This window comes from Nanorana parkeri, unplaced genomic scaffold, assembly GCF_000935625.1.
Source record: "Nanorana parkeri isolate BGI_ZX_2015 unplaced genomic scaffold, ASM93562v1 scaffold1445, whole genome shotgun sequence".
NCBI classification, from domain to species: Eukaryota; Metazoa; Chordata; class Amphibia; order Anura; family Dicroglossidae; genus Nanorana; species Nanorana parkeri.
The window spans coordinates 1-17,115 of NW_017307713.1; the positions used below are offsets into that span (position 1 = coordinate 1).

At 42.6% G+C, this 17,115-nt stretch overlaps 1 long non-coding RNA gene across 1 annotated transcript; it reads left to right on the forward strand.

The window, feature by feature from the left end:
- The first annotated feature begins 2,333 nt into the window (after nt 1-2,333).
- LOC108798303 lies at nt 2,334-14,273 on the forward strand. Its single transcript, XR_001941941.1, has 3 exons — nt 2,334-2,446; nt 6,117-6,121; nt 14,261-14,273. It is a non-coding gene; the product is annotated as an uncharacterized LOC108798303 (long non-coding RNA).
- The last annotated feature ends 2,842 nt before the right edge of the window (nt 14,274-17,115 follow it).

Genomic DNA, 17,115 nt, shown 5'->3' on the forward strand with positions numbered 1-17,115 from the left:
CCTGTCATGTTGCCATTCCGCCCAATTCCCTCTTTTCCTTGTGCTCCATGACTCTCTTTACAGACCCTGCAAGTACAGAAAAATACCTGTTGACTTCCAGAAATTCACTCAGCTCTTAAGCACTATTGTGGACTGACAACACACAAGCTATTTTTGAACTGTGTTGTGTCAGACCCTGCTCAGTGTCTTTTGCAAAATAGTCAACTACTTCCACTCTCATATCTTTACAACATAATGGCTAATTTTAGGCCAAGATGACAGCTAGGAGGGCTAAACAGAAGTTTCTGTAGATGACAGCTAGGAGGGCTAAACAGATATTTCTGTAGATGACAGCTACGAGGGCTAAACAGACGTTTTGAGATAACACATGAAGTATACAGAGGACACAGGATAGCCTAACATTTCTGTCAAGATCAACAGGTTTTTTGCACTTAATAACAAGATATAACAAACTGCTTCCACTGTTATATTTAACAAGACAAAAGGGAGCAAATAAGAAAAGTTAATTTCATATGGTTTACATATACTTTCAAAGTACCCATAATAGGTGGAACATTCAGCTTCCAATGGCCCTTTAACCTCCTTACCTTGGTGCCCCAACCTCTATAAAAGCCCACCCCACAATTGCCACCACCTGTGCCATTAATTTACATCTCTTCCTTGGCTTCTTTCTTTGTTGGGAAACCCTAACTTCATCTACTTTCATGCCAAACCCTTTCCCTTCCACCCCTTCCCAAAACCATGTAAATGCATGCATTAGATGCAAGACATGTGCACGGCGTACAAATTTATTTTCTGACAAAACGAATCGAAACGGAAAACATTTCCATTCGTTTCATCAAATAAAACGTTTTTTTCTGCTGTTTCGGAGACACCGAAAGCCTCCGAATCCGAAACGTCATGCTGAAAATGTAGAAGAAGTGGCGGCTCATTCTGCGCTTGCGTGGCGCCATCTTTGAGTGTGTCTTGGTATACACCAAGATGGCGGCGCCCCATATGCTCTGGCGCCGCAATCCTTGTGTAAAATTCTGCAATCTAATTTATGTATGCCCGAATATAGTTTTAGTATATTCGGGCATATAATATTATAATATAATTATTATTATTATACAGGATTTATATAGCGCCAACAGTTTGCGCAGCGCTTTACAATATATGGAAGACATTACAATTACAATACAATTCAAGTCAAGATGGTAAGGAGCGTCCTGCCCGTGAGGGCTTACAATCTATACATTTGTTATTTCGGATTCGGACGAACCGCCGAATCAACTGAATTTCGTTGATTTGCAGGTTCGTCCGAATCCCAATGCACATGTCTACTAGATGCTATGATTTTTTCTGACATACTCCATTTAAAATCACACATCAGTATTTCCACTTTTGAAAAAAACCCACTATATGTTTTACATAGTTACATAATATTTGAGGTTGAATAAAGACACAAGTCCATCAAGTCCAACCTATTGCGTGTGTGCATTACATTTGCTGTGTGTTCCTATTTATGCAGCATATCTAAAAATATTTTTTTGTATATTTTTTATCTTTTTAGAAGTTTCTTTGGTGAAGGCCTTTGTGCAGATTCCAGGCTACTCTGAGCAGTTTGAACGTGAATTTACTTCATGTATATAACTTCAGGTATATAATATTTCATCTTTTTATGTATGTAAACCATGTCAGTTCCAATGACTTTAAGTAAACAAATGTTGTGATTTGGCGTGTGCTTTAATTGCTGTGTAGGAGGGGCCCACTGAACCTGAAATGCCCCTGCCGTAGCCCTATCCAATGCCATTTTATACAGAAGAGTGTTCTGATGTTATCTGCAAGGGCCTTGTAATCTTTATCATGTCCACAAGAGGTCAGCCATCACACACTATGATGCCTTGTAGTGGAAGGCTCCGGAGGAGGTGGAGGGACTCCATTTCCTCATTACAGATCTGACCATAAATGGAAATCCAGCGTGAGACACTGGGGAGGGTGACCTGCTGTCATGTGATCACTACAGTCTTTCCTTGTGACATTCACTACGCTAAGGTCATTTCCACCATTCTTGTAGTGCCGGCATTTTAGTGAACTGCCTACATGAGTTTGTTTCTAAATCACTTTGTTTATACAATTAGAATCCTCGGGTTTATTTTCACTGAAAATGTTTACAATTGTTTTATTTTTCTATTTCAAAATAGTTATATTTTCTCTCAAAACAATTGGCTGTGAAATATTTACATTTTAGCTACCAGGCAAAAAGTTTGTAATTACATGATACAGAAGTGAGAAAAATATTGTTGTTTGGGAGACGAGCAAGACTTTCTTTTGGTGGTGTTTCAATTGCAAGGGTAGGCAACCTGAGCACGCCAGGTGTTGTGGAACTACAAGTCCCATAAAGCATTGCAAGACAGTGGCAGCCATGGGCATGACTCCTAGAAGCAGAAGCATTATGGGATTTGTAGTTTCACCACATTTGGAGTGCAGCGGTTGCCTACCTCTAATTTAATAGCTCGATTTAGTGAGCAGTGTCCTAAATGTAGGGCCTCATTCACACTGGCATTGAGAAATAAGCATTTATAGGACATTGGTAAATGCATATAATGATCTTAATGGTATAATTTAAACTGTGCGTTTACCTGCATTTAGGTGCATTCAGTTTAGCTGTGTTTTGAGAAAATGGATTTCTGTGCTTCCAGGGTCCAATTAGAAACTCACACCGAGTCTGTGCGTTAATTACAGAGTTCTATTAGTGCGGGAGGTGTGTTACAGTGCCATTTATTTGAATGGTATCCCAAACGCGCCTCCTGCCCTAATGCAGTCGACAATGCCACAATGTGCGGTACAACAATGCTGTGCGTTGCGGTGCTATTGAAGAAAGTAGTGCATGCAATTGCACTGAACCACAACGCACAGCATTAGATGCACTACTTTTTCAACCACACTGCACCGCAACGCACGCCCCGGCATACACTATTTTTTTCAACCACACTGCACCGCAATGCACAGCTTGCACTAAGTTTTTCAATCGCACTGCACACAGTGCATTGCATTCACTACTTTTTTCATTCGCACCACACCACACAGCATTGCGGTACTGCGCGTTGCGGCACAGTTGATCGCATTGGGGGGCGGGATATGCATTTGGGGTGCTTTTCAAATGAGCTACACTGCATTAAAGTATTCTATATTCAGTCATCATAAAATAAACTACTTTATGTTTTGCTTTGACCATTGAGTCTTCACTTTAAACAGGAAGTTATTCCCTGGATTCAGCAGTGTTTGCATTGACGTCTTTCTTGCAGTGCTCCACTTTCATGTTTCTTTTTCATTGAAAGCTGAACTTCCAGCTAAATACACATATGAAATAGATATCTGGGAGCTGTTTTACCTGGGAAAGGGTTTTTATCTCTGCCCATCCATTTCTTAGATTTACACATCTCTGTCACACAGAATAGCCCTGTCTGGCAGGTGCAGGTTCAGGGTGCAGCTATTTGCACGTTTAGCACATTTAAACGCACGTGAAAATGCATGGACACGAAGATGCGCGTTTTGAATGGCAGCTTAAGAAACACTGTGGTCAATGGACAAACGTGTGTACAAACGAGTATGAAAAAAGTGCTTCCAAGGTTCACTGCGCTGGGAATTGGTGCTAAATAGTTTATAGGACCAGCAGCAACTTTGTGTGAAGAAGATATCTAATATAGTGAATAAGTTGCGCTTGATCTAAGTGAATGTGAATACCAGAGTAAAGAATAAATCATAAACAACACATAAACATCTATATAAATGCCGTAATCTTCTATCTCATTGTGTAATCGATACGTCAGTGTGTAAATGTCCAAGAAATTATTGAGGCATGTGATACACAATCGATTACACAATGAGATAGAAGATTAAGGCATTTATATAGAGATTTATTCTTTACTCTGGTATTCACATTCACTTAGATCAAGCGCAACTTATTCACTATATTAGAGTATGAAAAAAGAGCAACATACTTCTGTCACGCGTTTTCTGGCTTTTCCATTGAAGTCTATGGGCTGGAAAAAATGAGCTTGAAACACGTTTGGAATTTTCCTGCTGGCGTTTTGCTGCTCAGGTTTGATAAGGGGCCATTCAAAATCATGGGATTTCTTGTGATGAGCGTTTAAAAGTGCTTTTCCTACTGCTCAAAAACGCCTTGGAAAACTGCAAACTGAAATGACCATTAGATCCAGAGATATGGGCATCTGAAGTTATATGTCACATGACAGTAAAGAATAGGTGGATGGGGGCACAGCATTTGTCTGCAAATGGGCTCTCAAGTGGCGAATCAACATTCTTCTTTTAGTTGTCTTACTTAAAGGAGAACTATGAGATGAGTGCTTTTCACTCACCTCATAGTTCTAGCCGACCTGTGACAATGAGACTGTCACAGGTCGGCTCAGTAGATCGGGAGCTGAGCGAACTCTTACCGGCGTTCGCTCACCTCTCGATCCTGTCACAGCTCTCAGTGACAGGGGAGGGGCTGGATTCCCCCCTCCCCACTCCGATCCGCCAGCGCTGACTGGCGGAACGGACGGGGCGGGTACAGCTGGCTCTGCCTCTAGATAGGCAGAGCCAGCTGTCACTCACGCAGCTGGGTGGATCCAGACATAATTGTCGGGATCCGCTTCAGCTGCGGCGTCTCAGTATACCACGAGCTGCAGCTCGCGGTATACTGAGCTTAGGGTAACGGGAGGACGCTAGTTTGTGTCCTCCTGTTACCCTAAGGAGAACTATGGGGAAAAGCCTTAACCCCATAATTCTCCTTTAAGTAAACTGATATCTGACTGGTTGCCATGAGTTATTGGCAAAGCTTTAGTTTTGCTGTTTGCACTGTCTTATTGAATAAGGCTGCATGTCTCAGTGCAGCTCTAAAACTCCATATATCCTATTTGCTATTGCTATTGGTGTGAGTATTTTACAATGAGCATACTATTGCTTCCATGTAGCTGGTGAAGCTGCATTAGTATTAAAAGGTTACTAATCATCTGGCATTCAGAAAATAGCACATAATCTGTCTCTGACTGGATTATCTGAGTACCAAATACAGTTCTGCAGTGTGTTCATTTTTATTCATTGAGGGGAATTAATCAAAACTGGAGCAGACAAAATCTGGAGCAGCTGTGCATGCCAACCACACCACAGGGTATCCACATGAACCTCTAAGGCCCCATTCACACTGAGCGACACTTTCCTCGAGCGGATTTCCGCGCGATCGATATAGCGCCGACTTTCCCGGCGACAATCGCGCAACCTTTACTATTGAGCTGCATGCAAAAAGAGCAAAATCGCGCGACATCAGTGCAAAAAAGGGCCCTGCACAAGCGATGAGCGATGAGCTACAGGCGAGATTCAAAAAGCTCCATTGAAAAGCATTGGACGAGCGAGATCTTGCGATATCGCGCGGCAAGACGCGCGATTTTCAAGTGGAAATCCGCTCAGTGTGAATAGGGCCTTATATTGTATCTCAAAGATGACATTGTATGGTGCCCCAGGAACCCCCTTATATCTGTGTGAACACAGCTTTCTGTTAGTTGTGTAATTAGAGTATTTGACTCCTGGAGCAGATGATTTTATATCCTTTCCTCTTCTCTATACTTTCAATTTGTTTTCGTGAAATTAAATGAACAATAAAAAGGCCAAAATAAGGAACAGAGACACCAAAAATTGTCATATATGTAATCATGCCTGTAAAGAATAATAGTATATAAAATATTGAAATGTTTGATAGTGGTGGACTATGTGGTGGTTTGATAGTGGCAGGCCTGCAGGGAATTAAAATATAGTAATATGATGTGCCTACAGCCTCAGAGTTGTGTATCTGCAGTGTGGGATCTAAGGCACTGCTGCCTCTGACTGCTAGCCTCAGGAGATCTGGAGTGAGATTTGGTGATATCACTCGTGCTGCTCACTGTTCTCCTTGTTGGAGGCTTTGACAATGAGGAAGCAAAGCCCTGCTATCATTGATCAGCTGCAGGGATACTGCGGGCAGTACTGGTTACTACTCCTTTGCCCTCTGCCTGCAATTTTTTGCCACAGCTTGCAGGGTTCAGATCTTTAGGCTGAGGCAGAGGATCACAGTTAGTATCATGATAGTGTTAAAATAGGTTTTGTCTTTCAATGCAAAAGTACATCCTGTGTGATACTCCCCTGTATAGCAGCAATCAGGATATCCCTTTTCTCTAGCTTCCTGATTTTGACATGAATGGGGATTATAAGTAAATCATGGGACTATTTCTTCATGAGATTTGATCTGAATCTGAAAAGACACAGTAACGTGTGTGGTTTCATTAAATAAATAATTACGATCAAATCAACTTCTTACACAATCTATACTTGTGCCGCATGTAAATATTGTGGTATGAATAATGTGTGGAATAAACCTAATATTGGCCATTACACTGGTCATTGCCTCTTAGGGCATGTACAATATTTGCCTTCTGTGACAATACAGTGAATGATTAAAGAGTATATTTCATGATCTGCCAAGTTCTAGTAAAGCTGCAGCATGTCGAAATGATTGGTCATCTCATTGTTCTAAAGTTTTACAATGTATGTAAATGTATGTAGTTGTACAATGTATGTAATGTGCAGCGATACAAGCGATCGCAGAATGGTAATGCTTAGCAAAAGCTGGCCTGGCAGTCCAAGGGTTAGTACAGAGTGTGAAAGGAACAGCGTGTTTCAGCTCCGCTGCCATTTGTGTGTGACCTTGTTACGTTGTCTTCAGTTCTAAGTGGTGCTTTAAAAACCTTAAATCTTGATTTTCACTCACCTCATAGTTCGAGCCGACGTGTGACAATGAAACTGTCACACGCCGGCTCAATAGATCGTGAAGTGAGCAAACACATACCGTCGCTCGCTCACTTCTCGATCATCTCCCTGCAGAGAGCTGTGTCTGTCACTCACAGCTCCCTGCAGGGATTCCCTCCCTCCCCGCTCCGATCCTCCAGCGCTGACTGGCGGAACGGACGGGGGAGGGGGCGGGTACAGCTGGCTCTGCCTCTAGATAAGTAGAGCCAGCTGTCACTCACGCAGATGGGTGGATCTCAACGGTAATGTGTGCACGGATACCCTCCTGATTGGAGCGGTACGGATGGGATAGAGGAAAAAACTGAAATAACTAGACCCCATGTTGGTCTATAGGAAATCAGATGTAAACAGACATGATTTTTGTGATTTACTAGCTATTGCTGTCATGTTTATCCTTATGGTTCTTATGTTGTAATATAACAGACATCTCAACTCTCCCGGATGTTCCGGAAGTCTCCTGCTATAAGATAGCGGCTCCCGGACACCCGGGAGAGAAACATTTTCTCCTGGAAAGGTTTACTCTGCTTTATCTAGCAGAGTAAACCTTTCCCTGCTATCTGTTTTTTGTTTTTTTTGACATCGGGGCCGCCATCTGACAGAAGAAAAAAAAAGGCATAGGAATGAATAGCTAGATTTCTATTGGCTATTTCAATTTGCAATAGCCAATAGCAGACTAGCTATTGCACCCACCCACTGCTGCTGTCAATCAGCAGAGGTGGACCTGAAGTTCTCCATCCTGTCCTCCTCTGCTGATTGACAGGCCCGGATTCCTCACAAGGCCACCGAGGCCCGGCGGCAGGGTGCAGAGGGGCAGCAGCGGTGTCCTTGTGGGGAAGTTGCCCTCTCTACATTCAGTCCTGCTTTGTACAAGCAGGACTGAATGTAGAGTGAGGCAGACGATTTCTCCCCCTGCCCCCTGCACTTACCTCTGACTGCAGTGAGCAGAGCGGCAGGGTTATAAGTAACCCTGCCGCTCCGTGTAGACTGTAGACAGTGAGAGGGGAGAGCTGTGCTCTTCCTCTCTCACCTGTCACAGGAGTTCCAGCACAGTACTGTGCTAGAACTCCTGTATTTTTTTGCTATCTGCCATCATTTCAGGGGGTTGCTCTCTTCCTTGTTGTTGCACAACCCGCAGATGGGGGAGTGAGGAGCGGGGGGGACAGAGGGCACCTCCCTGAAATGAGAGGGGCACCTCCCTGAAATTACTTATGTCAGGTTGGGATCCCTGTATAACACCTTTTCATTTATTTTTCTGCCAACCATTCAGAACGCTCGCCAAGTAGCAGGTTGAGAAAGTGTTTCAGAGTTTTAACAGTGTACTTAACCACAGCAAAATCCTTCATTGTGTGTAGGAAGTAACTGTAGTGTATGCTTACTTTCACTCTAGCACTGAAGCTGTGTACTGTGATGGGATGGGAGCCTGGGAAAGACCTTGGAACTTAAAAAATGCACACGCTGGCCAAAAGTTATGAGTGAATTTAGTGCAGTTGTTACAAAACAGAAGGGTAGTGTCTATTTTTAATGCTATTAAATAAATATTCAATTCAGAATAAATAAAACATTTTATTGTCTGCTACTAATTTTTTTTTCTGCTGCAGTTCTTTTACAGGTCTCTTCCCTGCCACCAACCTTTCACTGCACAGTGAAAGGAGAATCAGCAGACTGATGAATCCATCTCTCTGCCACTCTTCTTTCTCCTCCTATCAGCATCAGCTCCTCGTTAGTGCATGCAGTACACTTTAACCCGTGATGGAATTATCGCGTCACGATCATTCAGTTTGTTAGCGATCGGTGACAGGATAATTCCACCATTCGGTACATAGATGAGTTGATGAGTCCCTCGGGGTCCGAGGCTGACCCTCAACAGTCCTGTGATCAAAGCGAGCGCTAATCGTTGTGATCACAGAGCCGCGACAGTCACAGAGCCGGCAGTAGTTCACTGTGCTGTGCAAACTGCTAGCCGGTTGTGTGTTACAAAAGTGATAGAAAGTATCTGAGGAGAATACTGAGGAGAATACTGTATTCTACTCAGAGATACTAAGTATCAAAGCCCCTGTAAATAAAAGGATAAATGTTTTAAAAATTGTAAAAAAAGAAAAAAGTTTAAAAAAAATATGTTTAATAAAAAACTAATAAGAAAATATAGTGCCGAGGAGGCTATTAAAAATAGGAAACAACATACCACATTCTAAAATTGGTCCACACTAAAATTGTATTTCACTCCTTGTATTTTGTGACCTATAACTCCCATAATAAACTGAAATCCCAGACATACTGTAAGATGTACCCTATAAATCAGGACAAATAAATGTGTTTTTTTATCATTTTTTTTTATTTTTTTTGTTTTATAAAAAAAAAAGAATTTATTTATTCGTATGTCACATCAAATTAAAGCACATTTTGTCCTTTTAAAAAATGGTATATAATATGTGTAGGTGTAATGCATGAGGAAATTATGGTTAAACAAACACATCACAAAAATGGCAAAATTGCTCCGGTTCCCATAAGCAAAAACATTTTCTGAAGCTGTGTCACTTAAGGGGTTAATTAGCTTCTTGAGGCAGGTGTGACTTCTGCCTCTTCTCTTTTCTCACTTGAAATGTGTAGCTGAACTGTGTCTGTGTGTAATTAATTGATACAAAAATAAATTTGGCCGATCTAATTGACCGTATAGTAAAAATAAAAAAAATCAATCTATGTTGGTCAGCCCCCTCGGGAATGTGTCCAGCTTTCATGATAAGTTAAAAACTGCTTTCATAGGGTAGGATTGTTTTTAGGTCTATGTGAGATAGTTAAAGGCAATTTAATAATTTTTCTATCATGAACAGAAACGTTACAAGTGGTGAATAGTATCAGTGCACAAAGGTTGCAGTAAGTCTGAGGTAACTGACAGAGCTATGATTGCTGATGTGTCAATAAAACTGTGTCCTTGGAAGCAGGAGACGTGTTTATAGGTAACCACATTCCTGCAAATGTACTCTGAGAAACTTCCAAGGCAGGCTTCTCCCACCGTACTGCAAGTCAGCTGATGAATGCAAATAGCCATAGGATGAGCCCGTGCCAATTATTCTTAACACATTGTGTTCGTGTGTGTTTGTGTGTATGTATATATATATACATTTAAGGTAGCCCAGCCATTTTAAATGGACTGCCAATGCACAATAACGGACAAAAAACTTACATGCAGCATTTTGTCAGACCCAGCACACCACCAAATATGGTAGTGCGTAACAATGCATTATGGTGGCCTGCAATGTATGTGGGTCAACATGCATTGTGGTAATGCATGTGATCCACCACAGCAGAAATGTGTAATTAGGATTTCCTTAGTGACCACAAACTCTGTTGTTGGTCTGTGCTGTGCAACCTACTTGTCAAACTTCAGTGTGTGTGTAGGCTGAGTAGGAGGACGGTGCTGCAACGGATGAACATGATGGTGAACAGGAGGTTATGTAGCGATCCATTTCTCCTCGGATCCCCGCTGCCTCTGGCCATACAGGCGGGGGGATAGCAGCGTGAATCTGAGGAGAAGCTGGACCCTTTGCCGTCCCTCTTCTCCCTGCCGAGCCGCCCTGTGCTCACCCGCTCTCAGCTGCGCCTGAAGCGAGTGCCTCACTCGCCTCATGGTAGCTGCGACCCTGTTCACCAGTATCAGTGGCATTACTACAGGAAGCACTATTTTGACCTCAACCACCAGTGGGTCATATACTGTATATCTGGTGAGTGGATCTGCCCATATATATCTGGAGGTGACATGCGTCTGATTTCTGTTGCAAGACATCATCTATCGTCACACTGGGATTGCAACGGATGGATATTTGATAATTTGATATGAATTGCACTGGTTTCATGGAGTACTTTATTACACTATTATAGTTGTATTGTATACATGTTGGGAACTTGTTTGTGTGTATTTCAGTAGGTGTGTACTGTGTGAAGATCTATTCTGGTCTTAAAACTTTAGTTACTAAAAAAAATCAGTCTGTAGTATTTTTTCTAACCCTGAGTTCAGGATTGTGTCTTACAAAGTGTCCTTAAAGCCGTCCTGAAGGACACGGCACATACACACATGATATCTGGTTTAAACCTGCCCCTGGCTAGAGGGTGCTTGTAGAACAGGTCTCTACAATCCAGACTCAGCAAGAGAGCAGCAAAAAGCAAGACTGACTTCTTACATCTCCTCTGTCACAAACTGTCAGTGTCAGTTCTTTTACTCACTGAAAGTCACACCTAGTTTGTCTTTCACTTGTCATCTAAAAACTTGGTCACGCCTTAAAGTGTTAGTGATTCATGCAAATACTTCTAAATTGCAAGGCATTGAACAGGGCAGTGCCCTAATATATGTGGAAAAAATGTTCTGCATTTCCGTCAGCCAGTTGTAAGGCTCGCTACTTGTTTCTTAGACAAACTCTCCCACATTGTGACATTTAATGACGTTGACAATTGCAGTTTGTGTTGGTTTGCTGCAGTAGAGTACAATGAAAACATCTTTCAATGGGATGATTAATAAAAAGCCAGAAGAAAGTTTAGTATACATCATTACCTATAGCAACCAGTCAGATTCCAGGATTTTTTCCAGGTTAGAAAATAAAGCAATTATCTGAATGGCTGTTATATGCAATATCTCCACGTGTTTAGTTTTTTCATAGAATGGATAAACATTATCTTGTAGCCACTTCTCACTTTGTAAGCCACATTTGCTGCCATTTTGCAGAAGCCAAAGCATATGGATTTAAAGAGATTCTATCACTTTGCCCACTTAGGGCTTTTTCCCCCTCATATGCTCAGTATGAGTTGCCCAGGTATGTGTCAGCTTTATTCTCAGCCTAAATTTTGGCCAAATCCTATCCCCATTTCATAGGAAAAAAATGCACAAGCTCTACTTACATTAACCAAGACAAATAGAGAAAACCCGAGATAAATGTATTTGAAGAACTAGTTGCTATTCTTTTTCTTTTGAGGTTGAGAAAAAACAATAACATACTGGATAGGATCACCACTAGAAAACAAAGATAACTGATAAACACACCTAGTGCTTTTGATTTCACCGTGGTTGTTCATAGCAATACGGCACATGTATGCGTACCTTAAATGATCCAGCCTTTCTCAACCAGGGTGCCTTCTGCCTTCCTCAGGGGTGCCTGGAAATTTTTGCACAACGTCATGCATTTCCAAGGTGCAGGCAGGCTTTTGACGTAAAGGGAGATCTGGGATAAGGGCCTGGCAAGGGTTTTGGAAGGGCCACACATCGATTTTACATTTTTCTACAGTTTAGACTGGGGTGGCTCGAGATTTTGCATACTTTTAAAGGGTGCCGTGAATGAAAAAGGGTTGAAAAATGCTGGTCTAAACTACCAGCATGATGCTAATGTAAGACATACGCCGATCAGTCATAACATTATGACCACTGAAAGGTGAAGTGAATAACACTGATTATCTCATTACAATGGCACCTGGAAGTAGGTGGGACATATTAGGCAACAAGTGATCATTTTGTCCCTGAAGTTGATGTGTTGGAAGCAGAACAAATGGCAAGCTTAAGGATTTAAACAGCTTTGATGAGGGCCAAATTGTGATGACTGGGTCAAAGCAACTCTAAATATGCAGCTCTTGTGGGATGTTCCCTGTCTGCAGTGGTCAGGACCTACCAAAAGTGGTCCAAGAAAAGAGTGAACTAGTGAACCAGTGACAGGGTCATTGGCGGCCAAGGCTCATTGATGCACGTGGGGAGTGAAGGCTGGCCCCTGTAGTCCGATCCAATTGAAGAGCTACTGTAGCTCACATTACTGAAAACATTATTGCTGGTTCCAATAGAAAGGTGTCTGAACACACAGTGCAACCGTTTTATGTGTATGGGGCTGCGTAACCGCAGACTGGGCAGGGTGCACATGCTGACCCCTGTCCACCACCATCTAAAGTGCAGCTGAGCATTAGAACTGGACCATGGTGCAATGGAAGAAGTGGTCTTGTCTGATATATCACATTTTTTTTACATCATGTGGATGGCTGGGGAATGCACTATGTGAAGAAGGCAATCGGGCTGAGGCAGTGTGATGCTTTGGGCAATGTTCTGCTGGGAAACCTTGGGCCCTACCATTCATGTGGATGTTACTTTGACACGTACCACCTCCCTGGTCATTGTTGTTGACCAGTGGCCTCTTTCAGCAGGACAATGCACCCTGCCACACTGCAAAGAAGGTTCAAGAATGGTTTGAGTAACACAACAACGACTTTGCGGTGTTGACTTCGCCTCCAAATTCTCCAGATCTTAATCTAATCGAGCATCTGTGGGACGTGCTGGAAAAACAAGTCTGATCCATGAAGGCCTAACCTCGCAAGTTACTGGGCTTAAAGGATCTGCTACTGACAGCTTGGTTCCAGGTACCACAGCATACCTTCAAAGGTCTAGTGGAATCCATGTCTCGACGGGTTAGGGCTGTTTTTTACCGTGCTGCAACACTACACCATGCTTGCGCACACATGTGTAATGCACGGTGCCCTGGCCATTGAACTATGCCACATGTGCAATAATAGGATGTAGGGAGACTTTAATAACACTTCTCTATGGTCTGAATTTAATGCACATGTGAACTAGGCCTAGGAGGGCCTTCCGTTTCTCTCCATATTTCTCTTGACGCAAGTTTCCTTTGCAGCGACTTAGGAGGTTGGTCACATCAAGTTTAAATAAAACATTTTCATGATTGACTCAAGTTCACCTTTACAAATATGAATAATCTGAGATTCGATTTACTAATTTCATTATTGGTGACGATGTAAACTGTAATTCTGAGGATGCAGCTCTTGTAAAAGCCTCAATTTCTACTTGTGTAAATGTTTTCGTCGCTGACATCCTGCCTTCACTTACTTAACGGTGAGTTTCAGAATTTCACTCCTCCTTTGCTCACCATTTTACCTCACCTCCTTGCTGGGTGCATCACAACACCACTCAGCAAGAGGAGCTGATCCCACCACTCCACTCCACTCCACTCTGATTGATTCAAGCAAGCGCTCACCCAGCCACAGGTGAGTGTATTACTTTTATACCAACCTTGTTCCACCACAGTCATTGCGCTAGGTAGTGGCGCTTCCGTCTCCAATTTTGTTTTCTTGCAGCACTTGTCGGACACCCCGGTCCAAACATAATGGAAGCCGCACACCCGCAAAAGACCCCGCCAAATAAACTCTCCCACACCTCTCATGCTTTCAGCCACAACCTGTGCCCCCCCCATGAGCGCTGCACACGGGACAAAACTCAATTTTTCATTGTGTAAATGTATTACCTATCCAAGTTGTATTTTGCTTGTAAATATAGCTGCATATAAACAAGAACTGTAGTCATTTATATTTCTTTTCCCTTTTAGGAAAATGTGTGTAGACATGAAAACAAAACAAAAAAATGGCTTTAACATCATGGATTTGCTTCCTGCTGTTGTAACAGGTCACAGCTGACGTGCTTCAGAATTCCATTTGCTTTACTGTGGCACAGGAAGAGTTAAGAAGATACGTCTTACTTCCTGGGCAGAGACCTTCTCAGCCAATAAGCAGCATCCTGGAGCCACATCATTGACAGTCTGCCTGCTAGAGGTCATTCCTCGTTCTATGCAAGGTGCAGGCCTTCCAACGCTTACACATTTTTCTGCATCAGCAAGTTTCAATTCATTGAGCTCTGCTGTAAGAATATGTCCTACAAGCAGCATTTATCCTCTCTACAATATAGTGCAATATAAAGATTTCAATTAATCATTTTAGTTATGAAAACTTATAACGCACATTTACCCTTCACCGCTCATCCAAGCAGGGATGTAATAACTTATAATGCACCTTTATGCCCCATTCACATCTATATTTTAGGTGCAACTAGGGATTCACGCGTCAGGAACTTGCGGTTTCCTGCAGCAAGAATCCCTAATCTGCCGTTTACAAGGGGCAACTGTCACCCATTCAAGTGAATCATCAGATGACAGCAGCAGCATTTGAACGCTGGCATGCTATCGCATGTGATACGATTACAGTACATACGGCTAGGAAGCAATCACTATCCCCGGAAGAATGATTGATTCCTAACCGCATGTAATTGTATCACATACGATTACAAATGGCATGCTGGCATTCAAATGCAGTGACTGCCACCCAGCACTAACTTGAATGGGTGACAGCTGCCGCTGGTAAACAGCAGATTAGGGATTTCCGCTGCAGGAAAACGCAAGCTCCTGACATAGGAGTCTGTGATCATATCTAAAGGTGCCCATACACCTTACAAAAACATTGCACGACTTTCGTTGTGCGATGTTTGTAAGGTAATTAAAATTTCGTATGACCTGCCCATCTTGGACAGGCAGATCGTACAAGCCCTCCCTGCTGAGGCGAGGGCTTCCGATGATTGCTGTGCTGAGCGGGCAATGTGCGCACACCGGCACGTGCGGAATTCGTCTCCTGAGCACACCACTAACCCGCCGAAAATCATACGATTTTCGGCAGGTTTTCAAGCGTGCTCGGAAGATGAATGTCGTGCGACCGTACAGTAGAAACGGCCGCACGCTGCCCATACACCTGCAGATTATCGTACGATAACGGGATCACCCGCGATTATCGTACGATAATCGGCTTGTGTATGGGCACCTTTAGATATGTGTAAATGGAGCCTTACCCTTCACCGCACATCTCAGCAGAAATATAACTTATATTGCATATTCATTTCATCAATCGATAGAGCGGATTTCCATTTGCTGCGATTTTTTTTGCTACTAATCCATCGATTTTCAAACAATTCGAAAAAAGTTTTCCAGCCTGACCAAGTAGTACAGCCAGAAGTACAGTGATTCAAATCGTTGGTGTCCCATCAACTGATCGATATCGTTCTAAAGACCATTCGTGGTACGAATTTTCCGAATGAAAATTGAGCAGGGATATAATAACTTGGAATGCACCTTTACCTATCACCGCTCATCTCAGCAGGGATATAATAACTTAGAACGCACCTTAAAGCTGGCCATACACCTATAGATTTTCGATTGGAAATTTTCATTGCTGCCAAGAACCCTCTTTCGATTCTAACTCAAATAGCTCATTGTGCACAGACCAATGTCGATTTCAATAATCGTTCGTTAGCAGTACTAACTCAGTGAATTTCATCAATCGATAGAACGGATTTCCATTTGCTGCAATTTTCTTTGTACTAATCCATCGATTTTCAAAGAATTCGAAAAAAGTTTTCCAGCCTGACCAATCTGAGGGAAATTCAGCCAGGAGTACAGTAATTCAAATCGTTGGTGTCCCATCAACTGATCGATATCGTTCTAAAGACCATTCGTGGACGATTTCCGAATGAAAATCGATAGGTGTATGGGCACATCACCGCTCATCTCAGGAAGGATGTAGTAACGTATAACTCACCTTTTACCTATCACCGCTCATCTCAGCAGGGATGTAATAACTTATAACTCACCTTTTACCTATCACCGCTCATCTCAGCAGGGATGTAATAACTTATAACGCACCTTTTACCTATCACCGCTCATCTCAGCAGGGATATAATAACTTAGAACGCACCTTTACCTATCACCGCTCATCTCAGCAGGGATATAATAACTTATAACGCACCTTTATCTATCACCGCTCATCTCAGCAGGGATATAATAACTTATAATGCACCTTTATCTATCACCGCTCATCTCAGCAGGGATATAATAACTTATAACGCACCTTTTACCTATCACCGCTCATCTCAGCAGGGATGTAATAACTTATAACGCACCTTTACCTATCACCGCTCATCTCTTATTTTTTTTAATGGATTTTTGCATCCCTGTGGGTTAGATTTCCCCTTATTTCCTGTTCCAGTGACCACACAGTGAAGGGCAATTGCCCAGCCAGGATACAGGCAGTATTATAAAAATGGCGGTTGTTGTAAACCTTTTTAAAACAAAAAAGTTATGAAATTGTTTTTTGTATCCCTGTTGGAGGTTCCCCTTACTTCCTGTTGTGGTGATCACATAGGGAGTTAAGAGAAAAAAATGTTGGAGTTTAGGGCCTAGTTTCTTCTTTGGGTTGTAGAAACGCATGTGTCACCATAACATGTTACATGCAGTGGCGTAACAATCGCCATAGCAACCCAGGCGGCCGCTATGGGGCCCGGCCAGATGCCGTGCGGGCCGCCTGGGTCGCTATGGCCTCTAATGCTGGTGGCTTTCACTGGCGGCTGTGAGAAGAATGCGCTGCTGTTTAGATCAGTGACAGTGATCTGTGCAGCAGCGTGTTCTTCTTACAGCCGCTGTGGAGTTAATGAGAGCCAGC